This window comes from Triticum dicoccoides, chromosome 2B (genome assembly GCF_002162155.2).
Source record: "Triticum dicoccoides isolate Atlit2015 ecotype Zavitan chromosome 2B, WEW_v2.0, whole genome shotgun sequence".
NCBI lineage: Eukaryota > Viridiplantae > Streptophyta > Magnoliopsida > Poales > Poaceae > Triticum > Triticum dicoccoides.
Window position 1 is genome coordinate 431161293 of NC_041383.1, and position 11597 is coordinate 431172889.

Sequence of the window (11597 nt, forward strand, 5' to 3'; positions counted from 1 at the left end):
CTGGGTTGATTAAGGTTAAACTAATGCTAACGAAAATGTCAGCAGGGCTGGGCCCACATGTCAGTGGCTTAATTGATTAACTAAATTAATTAGTGTTAACTAATCTAACACCTAAACTAACAGGGCAATTAGCACTAATTAAAATCCTACACTAATTCAGTCAAAGGCCGGCCCCACATGTCATGGACACAGGGGGGGTCCCGCCGTGGTCAAAGTGGGTCAAACCCACCGGCGACATGACGCCGGCGAGGCCCGAGACGGCGGCGCGATCCGGAAACGCAGCACGGGCCACGTTTCGAGGCGCGAATGGCACCGTTGGAACCCTGGGCCTCGTCCGCGTCGGCTGGTGCTAGAGGGGTCGCCGGAGACGACCTAAATCGATGGCGGTGTCCGCTTCCGCGGCGGCCGGAGTTCAGGAAAGCGCGGGCGTGGGGCTGCAGCTCGCGTTCGAGCGAACGGAGAGCACAGGCGGTAGCTACGGGGCAGCAGAAGCACGTCGGAGCTACTACGCGAGGCAGAGGTGCTCGAGGGCACGGAGCTCGCCGGCCATGGCGGACGGCGGCTTCGGGCGCTCGCGGGGCAGCGGCTACAGGGCACGCACGAGAGAGAGAGGTGAGGGGAAAGGAAGAGGGGCTCACGGCGGTGACGACGGAACGCTCGGCGAGGTCGGGGACGGTCCGGAGCCGACGAATTTGACGGTGATGGCCGGCGGGTCCGAGGTAGAAGACGAGCCCGGTGGGGTCGTTCGGGGGCTTCTGGAGGGGCGTGGCTCGGTGAGGTGGGTCGAGGACGGAGTGGCGGAGCTTGTGGGCTAGTTGGGGAAGCGAGGGAGGCCCGGTGGCCGTGGTGGCAGTGGACGGCGGCGACGAGCTCCGCTCGGTGGCTGCGTGCGAGAAACAGAGGAGGGGGGAAGGAGCCAGGAGAGTGAGAGAGGGAGCCAGGGGCTGCGTGGCGATGCTAGAAGGGCCGTGGCGTCGCGGTGGAAGGAGGAGGTGGCCGGGGAAGCAGGAGGTGGCCGAGGCAGCGTCGGCGCCCGTCGGCCACGCGCGCTGCCTACTGGCGTGGGGAAGACGACAGGAGGAGGTGGGCTGGGCCGCGCTGGGCCGGTCCTGTCGGCCACCAGGTGGCTGCGAGGTGAGCGCCAGGTAAGTGCTCTGTTTTATATTTCTGTTCTGTTTTCTATTTTTTTTTAAATTTGTTTTGCCACTGTTTTGAATTTAAAAATAATTCAAACAATGCCAAAAACTCCTCTGAATATTTTTGTTTTGCTAGATGGACTTTTCCAAAAGCTCATAAAATATTTCAGGGGTATTTGAAATTATATTCTAATTATATGAATATAATTCAAATTCAAATAGCTAATGATTTAAATTCAAAGTCCCAAGATTAAGTCCCTAAAAATCTTCAATATTTTGGTTGGGACCAGAACCCTTGCCAAAAATTATCAAACATTTAAGAAGAGCATTTTGAAACAATGAATGAGATTTTAGGGTTTTTGCTCTTCTTTTATTTAAGTTTTTGAGGCTTCCAAATTTCCTCAGTTCAAGTTTCAGAAATTTAAACATGATGCAAACACTAGGCAGCACCAGAAGCTAGGGATGTGACAGAGCCCCCGGCCATCCTGGACTCCCAAGGTAGCGTCTTCAAGAATAAAACAACGCCCGGGACCATGGGGTGGAAGGCGAGGAGAGGGTCTCAATGTCGCCAACCGGAGGGAGAACGGCGCCGCGAGCGTCGCCAACATCATGACCGGCACCGCCGGTCAAGGGTTTCCCCCGACCCAGAGCTCTCATCCCCATTGCTCCGCCAACCAGCCGAGCACGACTTCCGGAGGAAGCCCGCAGACCAGCTAGCAGAGGAGGACAAGCATGGCCAAGATGGCGCACCGAGCACCAACGCCAAACCCCGTCGACAAGGGGGAGACGCCCTCTCAAGCTGTGGCCGCCGCCACCCGCAAGGCCCGCAGGTCCCAGGGGGCCAGATCGGCTTCTTTCGTTCTCGACAGTCTTGGTCTCTCCTAAACCAGAAAATCGTCTGTCACCAAAGAACATATACCAGCCATTATTAAATAGGATCAATATCACTCAACATCACACAGGATCAATATCACTCAACATCGGCCATTGCGTATCACTATTACAAGGTACACAAAACATGACAATTCCTTGTAATGAGCCTCTTGATTTCAGCAATAATAGCACAAAAGGAGATATCCAACTTCTAATTATTTTCTGAACAGCACCTATTAATACAGTTCATATCGAATTTCACAAGTTATGAATTTCACAAGTTATGTACTTTTTTTGATTGCGCCTACAAATATAATGCATATATAAATTATGTATGTATAAAAAAGATAGCCTGCAACAATTGGATTTCTGACTGAGCCTACAAATATAATGCATATAAATTTTGTATGTGTAAAAAAGATAGCCTGCAACAATTGGAAAATAATTGAAATTCATTTCAGTTGCAATTTAACTCGGTGATGTATACATAGAGAGAAATGATACAAACAAGAGTAACCATAAGATACTTTCATATATACTTTATTATATGCGACCCTACTGGGCGCTGATCAATTATTTTTTGAATTTGAACAACATCAGTAAATTGCATTGTGTATCCCAGAACAAGAGTAGCCAATTTGCTGTGCAATCTATTTACTATTCAGAGCAAGACTTATACCCAAAAGAACCAGATCAGATACCAAATGTATCAACTCACTCGTGTCATTAATTCAAAAAATATGGGCGTGTAATTGTCCACAAAATCACCTAAAAAATTATTACAAGTGGTGCTGAAATCTGTTGTCACAAAAATGGTAAGCAAACAATACAAGATAGTCCTGAAAAATGTTTTGCACATTACAGAAAATAATTATATATGAATTATATTAGTAAAAGCAACAGAGCATCACGCTTTGACATCCTAAAATTGGAATGACTAACCATGATATTTTAGTGAGAATTTGAAATACCTCATAGCTTCGTACTCTGCTAGCTTGAACTTCAAACGAACATGCTATGCACCAATTGAAAGAACCAGATCACTTAGATCAAAATGTTATCCACAGTTTGAAAGAACACAACAGCTTAAAAGATCTCCTTTTGAAAAAAAAATGAATCATCCAACACATGTCCTGCTGTGTGCAAGTGTATAACAACTACATGGCAAATATGCAATAATTTAGGAAATGAAGGATCAGTTTTACACCCCTATTTTGTGTCGCATGTCCATAAGAAGAAAGCAACAAATATATCTAGGGATTCTATATATCCATGGGGGCGCTCTGAGATCTAAATGGGCCATTAAGCAACATCACAAAAGCTTGCACAAAACTCTACAACCCCTAGTATGTTTCACTACAATTTATGAGGTAAACTCCTGGAATTGAGGTGTCAAAAGAAAGAAAGAAAATTCTGATTCATTTCCCTAAGAAAAATTCTTCTGACTGATATAAAACCATAGGTTTATGCGACCTGATCTCTGAAATTTGAATACATACTAATTAGATATCATAAAATTATTACAAAAATATTACTACTTACCAATAAAGAATACTCCTCGGTAATGTCATGGTCCACACCCACCAAGCCCGGAGCTCCTAGCAGGCCCGAGAGCGCTACCTCTCTTTGATATCTGGCGCAACCTTGTCGCCTTCGGCTCTGGGGTTGCCGCTGGCCTGCATCCTCGAGTAAGCTTCCAGCTTGTTTTTCTGCTCCATAATTTTGCATAAAACTGAAAAGCTTGGAACCTATGAGCTCAGAAATTGCTTATCTGTATCTTCAATGAGCCAAATCCACCTTCTGAATCGACATTAGTTATCAAACCTTGAGGTGCAGCCATGATAGGCTCGATAAATGATTTAGTGTATGAGATAGAACCTCTGCCAATATTTTAGAAAAGGAAGAGAGGCGTGATACACATAGTGCATGAATCTAAACATATACTAGATCTTTGATGGCGCGCGTTGCCGCGCCCGGCAATTGTTACTATGGAATTGTAGAATTTTACATAAATAAAGTGCTACAAGATATATTTTAAAATTTATATGGTACGAATAATGGAAATATATTGCAGTGCTGGGCCATACTAAGTAATCCATCAAACTGGAAGAACAACATTAGTATTGGTGAAGTAGTAATACCCTATTTATTGAGGATATCTAACATATCATGCATCAATTTTTGGTTCTTTGCATATCAAAATTAAGTTGTGATACCCTAGTATGACATGCCATATAAACGGATAGCAATATGTGCAGACTTGGTGAAATGAGTCATACAACTTCTAGTTCATAAGCCAGACATCAACAACTCTAGCATAACGTACAACATACTGAGCCTAGGTAACCAAGATAATAAGCCGTGCATAAGCATGTAAGCTCGTAATTAGTTGGTGTTGGCTACTATTGAGGAACAACCGCAAGAATGATCTTGTTCGTGGAGCATATGCTAACTGTTTTCAGCTAGTTAAAACCTTGTCCACATCCAAGCATTTCCAGTTCAATCAAAGTTAAGATAAATGACAAGGAACCAAGACGTACCCGCAAAAAAAAAAGCCTATTGGTGATTACTTCAAGGAAAATAAGGCACCATAAGAAATGAACGAGTAGACAATAAGCAAAAAATAATATCATCCAAAACCATATAGATAGTAACTCGGGACAACCGTACCAAGTCAATTTACAGAGTAAAAAACTAAGAATTTCAAAATTATAGTTGTGCATAATCTTGATGCACAGTAATTTGTTAGGCTAGAAAACTGTACTGTAACATCCCTGTGAGCTTCAAGAAAAAAAACCTCATAAAAGTAGATCCTGCAGGACTGAATTGACTGTTGTCAAAGTGAGTTCCTTGATTCTTATTCTGCAGCAGATATTCTTCTAGAGTGAAGACCTCCACAAACTAAACACCCAATACTTTGAAGGCAAAGAAGAAACACAATACAGTTTCACAAAACCTAGATAACTGTTTTTGAATAAACAGAAATAAGATATATGAAAATTGAAAATAACTTTATTTTAAATTAGAGCCTACCTTGATCGCAGTTAAGAACATCAGATTGATACAGCAGCTACTTATAGACTGGGCATAACTCGTCCTCTGACTTGTGGATGAATTCTCACTGATTAATTGTTATTAACAGAATTGTCCTGAACGTCCCATTTTTCCATCTCCAAGCTTTGTTGCCCGTGACCACTTTCTTTAGAAGAAAAGGCGGCATAGTTCATCTATAGGACTGTACCACAGACGCACATATCACTGGAAGAACATAATATTGTCAGGTACATTATCCTCTATAGCTGCACCATCCGATCATGTAAATTTACACTCAACATTTTTACACGGAAATGAGGATAGCTTGTTTCGCCTTATACACCAGATCAACGTGTATTAAATCAAAAAAAAACATGAAGAATTAGGGGGGAAGGAGTGCCAGCTTGCACCTGAACATGTAGTGGAATTAGATACCTGATACAACAGATCAATCCAAGCGATGGCAGCAACAACACTGCATGTTCCTTGTGGTGGCACTCCCGAGGGAAAGGCCACGACGCTTGAACGGAGAGTGCAGCCATGGCACCGCGCGCCGAGAAAATATCTGTGTGTTGCCCCCGGTCTGCGTTCTTGTGAGGGTGTGGACGGAGGGCAGACAGGAACCTCGAGCTCATCGCCGCCACTGCTATCATTCGTGTGGCGCGGACGGCGGAGTGGCAAGATGGAAGGTGGATGGAGGAGGTATGGTGGAGGTGGAGATAGTGGCAGCGGCTGCTCCGCACCTAGTTTTGCATGTACGTATAGATCATGAAGCCTCGCAACCTGCCGGGATAAGAAGGGGAACGGGTAGAGCTTGAGGCATGGATGAAGGTGTAGGGAGCAAAGAGTAACGTACCTCCATTAGTCGCCGTGAAGGGGCCACCTCAGCTGCCATTACTGACATCCAGGAACTGACGCTTTACTGCCTGCTTCAATGCTAGCGGATTGCTTGAATCGCCCGACGCGTAACTTAACAGCCGCAGCACCCGTTCACATCTCCCTGCCGCATCAGCTACAGAGGCGCGCTGGCGAGCGAGAACGTACGCCTGGTTGAATTTTTTTCTCGCCGAGCGTAGGCCTGGGTGAGCGTGGGTCCCTTGTCTCCCTTCCAAGTCAGAAGTTTCTTTTTGAGGGGTGATTCTTTTTGCACGAGCCAGAGGGGACACCTATAGGCCTTTTTCTGGCTTCACGGGGAGGGTGATAGAAGCCCAGTAGGCCCAAGTTTACCACAGGTGCTCAAAAATGCCACCGGAGCAGCGGCCCAGCGCGGAAATTGCTCGTTCGCAGCGAATGGAGCGGGTGGACAAGTGATTAAGAGCAATCGAACGGCAGAAAATGCTTAAATCTGAAGATCCAATGGCCCCGAACGCTAATAGACTGAGAGGGCGGGAAAGATGCGCAGTTTTAATGTATCTAAATAACACCTCCCAAAAAAACATATATTAGCACCATGGTCAAACCGTGTTTATAAAAAGAGTCTTATTTTTCTTTAAAATGGGAGTCCTATTTAGCGCATATAGAATTACTGATATCCTTGATAATCTGAACCATAATAATCTCTTTATGTTTAAGAATATACAGGATTTTCTTTTATATGAACTAAAACGCTATTGAAGGCCCACAAGTTCAAGCAAAGATCAACGTGATGCATTGCCTTACCCTTTCACAATGCATATCTCACCATTTAGCGAACACGTCTTCACGCTGGAGTGAGCAGCAAGGTACTGAGGTGAAATACTATCATCTTCCAGAATAATTCAAGAAGTGCATTCTAGAAAATTGTAGTAAGCAGCTCTACGCAATGCACAGATGTTGTGGATGACCTTTTGGATAGAACATAGTGTTTCTGACGACTTACAATAGTCCAGCAAAGTCTACTCCTAAATGATTATATCATATTATGCGAATTACATTACATCCCTAAGATTATTAATTAGCAGCAACCATGATAAGATCTCAAATAAAATTACATGTGTCCATTAAAAGAAGCATAGAGAATACCTCAACCAGCCTCGCCGCACTCTAGCGCTGCCGTCGACGCTGTTCACCGTACGATCTACCGCTCAGGTCATTCTGCCCTGAACGCCCCAACACCGTCCATCAATAAGGCACTACCCACAAGCAGAGAGAAAGAGGATATGATTACACACTAATATTGCAGAGCTTTGGCTAGTTATGACCAGATCATTATGCCTTCAAATAATTGCATTCCAGCAATCAGTAACTTGAATGGAAACATCATAGTTGCTCCAATGGAAAAAAAATCATATACCATCATAACTCAAGATAATGGGATTAACAAGACTGAAGGTTTTACCATAGAAAGATCATGGGAATCACTGTTATGATGCAAAAAAAAAGTTCAGCAAGAGAGTGGTTCATGAAGCCTTCTGTGTCCTTGAACATCCAGTATACCCATCGCTCGAGAGAACCTAGTGAGAAACTGAAACTAATAAAAATCAACAAGCTAGACAAGGGGCTGGCCAATGTGCAGAAACATAGGTAGAAATTCATTTGTTTTGTCATGCTATTGTTTCCATTCGGTTCCTTCGACATGGAGATCATGAATCACGAATAGAATTCCATTCTGATCACCACAATTGCGTGTGCACAGTAGGACGCAATAGGGGTATAATAATATCGTACCTTGTGGAGTAGTGAAGCAGATCAATGAGTAGCCAATGGGCTTCAAAGATGGACAAAACATATGTTGGAATCGACCCTTGGTTTGTCGGAAAAGACACATTGATTGCCATCAGTATAAGACCAACAGCTACTGTCAAAGATTTGCCAAATCGACCTGAACACTAAATACAGACACTTGGCTTGATCAGCAGCAGACTTATGAATGCAAGTTATCTTAGCACTTGCTTACTGAAGCTAAACTCTATTGCCTGGAGGGAAGAAGAGTTCGTATAGTCATACATGTACAGGGATTATCTTCCACATCTGCTTGTTTGCATAGACCCAATTAGATTTCCCGGAAGCTCGCACCCAGATTTTGTTATCCACATTGGTTGATCCTTGCATACTACCCCTCACGGTTGATGCGATGAAACTGAGACCTGGTATGCAATTACAATGGGTGGAATCATTTAAATTACTTCCTTCACATATGACACAAAAGGGCTAAATATCAAACATAGGAGCATCATGCTTATATAAAACGGCAAGTAAATCACACGAGTACATAGGACTGTAGGAGGTACCTAAAACAGCTAGTAAATCACACAAGTATCCTTTAATGACACAGGAGGTGGTACACACGAATTGGTAGATGGATATTCTATAAAAGGGTGTCTGGTCCTTTAGAAAACTGATCAAGAAAATGTGAAATTGACATATCCAAAAGCTACCATGTAGATTTCTTTCAACACAAATAAAGTTGAAACTTTTGCTTCAGGGCAGGACAAAATGTTTGAGAGTTTAAAGCAGTAGTATTACTTAATTTGTGGGCTTCACCTTGTGGCTTGTGGTGAACGCCTTGTTGACCCAGTTCCTTCCTTTCTTTCCCATCTCCTAAACATTTCTCCCAGCCACAGCCCTGGCACAATAAGTTCCATTAATAAGATTAGACTGCATACATGCTTTTATATGAACATCTCTTTGGAGAAGTGGAGGATGAGATCCGCGGGAGGCCTACCTTGGCTTTGGCGAGCACGAGGACGGCGTGCCACTGCTGCCCGTCTGAGAGCTAGCCCGCCGCGGCCGTGGAGCCTCCTCCCGTCCTATGTCACATCACACCACCATCAGCAACCGAGAAGGATCAAGTGTGGGGAAGCGGGACGATCTCGGGCACCCATCTTCAGTCGGGATGCTGCTGCACCACCGACGTGTAGGCTCTACGGCGGCTCCCCCGGCCGGATCTGGCCACAACGACCATCAAAGTGGCAAGGACTAGCACTCTCTCCGCCAGATCAGGCCGGATTAGGGAGAGGAACTCCTAGCCTTGGACGAAAGGAGGAGGGAGGCCGAGACCTACCTAGCCACAAAACTGATCGACATAACCTAGCCCCAAAATTGATCGACATAACCAGCCACAAAACGCACATGCCCTGCTGCCCAGAAACGAGGAACGCCAGAGAGCAGAATGTAGAGTATAACTCCAGCACTCCATATGACATCATCGACTCCATATCTCTGCTTCAGGACCTCCGGAGCCACATAATAGGCACTCCCAAAATATCCCTGAACTTCTCACCTGCATTTCCAATATATCCAATTTAATCTTAAGCACAACATGAGCTTAGTTGCCAGGATTTAATTAAGGTAGCACTACATATACAATAGTAATTTGTTTCTCAGATAGTATGTTCGATAAACCAATTAATTAGTCACCGGGCTTGAAGAAGACGGAGAGGCTGAAATCAGTGGGCTTGAGAAACAAATATGTGTATAGTTGTCCAACAAACTGACTGAAACATGCAGGGCAATATATCGTCAATGATTTTCTCCTTGCTTCATCTTAACCAACACGCAGCGCAATATATCGTCAATGAAATGAGATTTCAACAAAGGAAGAAACCTACTTACTGAGTTTAAGGGGTTTCGACCCGGCATTGAATGAAACTGTTTCCGAAAAATGGGACCTACACTGAGATTGAACAATATACAGAGTATTCCCTTGAGTAAATGCTGGCTCTAAAAATTGTCTAAACGAAGCCGGGGCGTCAAAGCCCTGAGATAAATAGATCCAATAAAAAAACTCCATAGCAGGAACAATCTTGGAGAGCGTAAGGAGATATTCAGTCAGATTAAAAGGCGAAGCCAGAGCAAGGAACACTTGATCCGAAAGACCTGCCGTCTCAATGCAAAAACATTCATATGCGTGTTCAGGAAGAATAAGAAAAGTAGAAAGATGTCATCTCCTATAGCTAGCTGATCTACCATGGGTGAGCGAGCGTCCTCCAGTGACGACTAAAGCAGCAGGGCAAGACAAAGTGTCCCGGCAAGTCGAGTCAGGCAAAGTGTCGAATGGCTGGGAGGCGGCCTGACGGCCCTCAACTCAGGCGGGGGCAGCTGAAGCACGTCTGGCCACCACGGCGGGATGAAGATGGGGCAGGTGGCGACCTAATCCTCCGTAGAGTACTGGACGCCGCACTTGGTCCTCCCGCAGTCGCCGTCGGCGGCCGTGTCGATGCAGGCGCACGGTACTCGGGCTTGCCAATCTCACGGTCGATGACGCGTTGCATCGCCACCACCAGCACACAGAGGAGGGCAGGGCACGGCCTCCTTGCGCCGCTCCTCGCTGCCCGCCCTGCCCTGGGTTTCCGCGATGGTGGCGACGGCGGCAACGGTGTCCTCGGCATTTCCGGCCTATAAGATGACCTCGGCGTTTGCAAAGCGATCCGCTTCGGCGGCGTCAAATGTTTGCCGTTGACGTAGCGACGAGATCGGCAGCGGCGAAGGGAGGAAGCATAGGGATCCAGGGAAATTGATGCGACTGCGAGGGCGGCGGCGAAGAGATCGGAGGAGGAGCTTGAGCACCCCATGGCCATGGCCACCGGGCGGAGGAGCTCCATCCAGTGGGCTGAGCTATGTGTGGGGGCGAGGTATGAGCAGGGGAGGAGTCACCGAAGCCGCGCCGGCGACACGGTGAGGGCTTGGGGTGAGCGGTGGTGGCCGGTAGCGGCGAATCCCGCCGGTGGAGACGAGGCAGCGGGGCTAGGCGGCGGGAGCGGAGAAGAGTAGCAGGGGCGGGGGGAGCCGCCAACGGCCGCGACATTCGTGGCGGCGTGCGGTGCCGGGGAGGGCGGCGGTCGGCAGGAGGTGGCGGCGCACTGGAGCTTGGAGATCGAGATGGGATCGGGAGGCAGATTTTTTTGGCACAGTTTTTTTTCGCGGGAGGGTTGCGAGTTAACGGAGGTGGGAGGATGACGAAAAAACCGGAGGTTGGAGGATGACGAAAAAAAACCCAGCGAAATTAAACCGCGCAGACTATTCATCAAGTCGTCCATTAGAAGTAGAGATTGAGCAAATGAAACGAAACACTATTATGCTTGTTTTGGATTTCAATTAAGCAGATACTATTTCCAAATCCATCAATAATATTATCTTTCTCCAAAAAGAAAAGGCTCATCTGCCTCCCGCCGTCGGTGGCGGTCCGCCTCGTCTCCGGTCGCCTTAGAGCAACTCGAACGCAGGTACCCATTTCGTCCACCGCCGTTTGTTTGGGTCGGCGCGGACAAAAGTGAAGGCCCAACGCGCTGATCCATTCACAAAACACGTCCGCTTTGCGCCCGTGCCGACCCATTTGCAGCCCAAATTCATGGCAGAAATGCGTCGGCGCGGACGCAAAGCGTCGCGTCTGCCTCGCGCGCCTTCTCGATGTCCGCCACGTCCCCACCTGGCGGCCATCCAACTACCACGGTCAGCTTAATTTATGACGACCGCCCACCTCGGGCCCATGCGTCAGCGACGGCGGTCGGCCTTTTTTAATCCGAGCATGCGGGGGGAGGGGGCTTCCTCATCTGCTTCCAGAAGCACCCCATCGCCATCTCGCCACCCTCTGCACCCCCGTCGGTGGCAACCCTAGCCACCGCAAGGATGGGTTTC

The 11597-nt window shown here is 46.7% G+C and overlaps 1 long non-coding RNA gene across 8 annotated transcripts; it reads right to left on the minus strand.

Moving 5' to 3' along the window:
* Positions 1–1502: 1502 nt before the first annotated feature.
* LOC119364064 lies at positions 1503–10860 on the minus strand. Of its 8 annotated transcripts, XR_005174652.1 has the most exons (8): positions 8686–10860; positions 8505–8586; positions 7968–8107; positions 7689–7849; positions 7360–7485; positions 3552–7153; positions 2981–3024; positions 1503–2034 (listed from the first exon to the last, which is right to left on the minus strand). It is a non-coding gene; the product is annotated as an uncharacterized LOC119364064 (long non-coding RNA). The 8 variants fall into 8 exon arrangements; XR_005174653.1 differs by having other exon boundaries at positions 1503–3809; positions 5043–7153; XR_005174648.1 differs by having other exon boundaries at positions 1503–4973; positions 5043–7153.
* Positions 10861–11597: the final 737 nt, after the last annotated feature.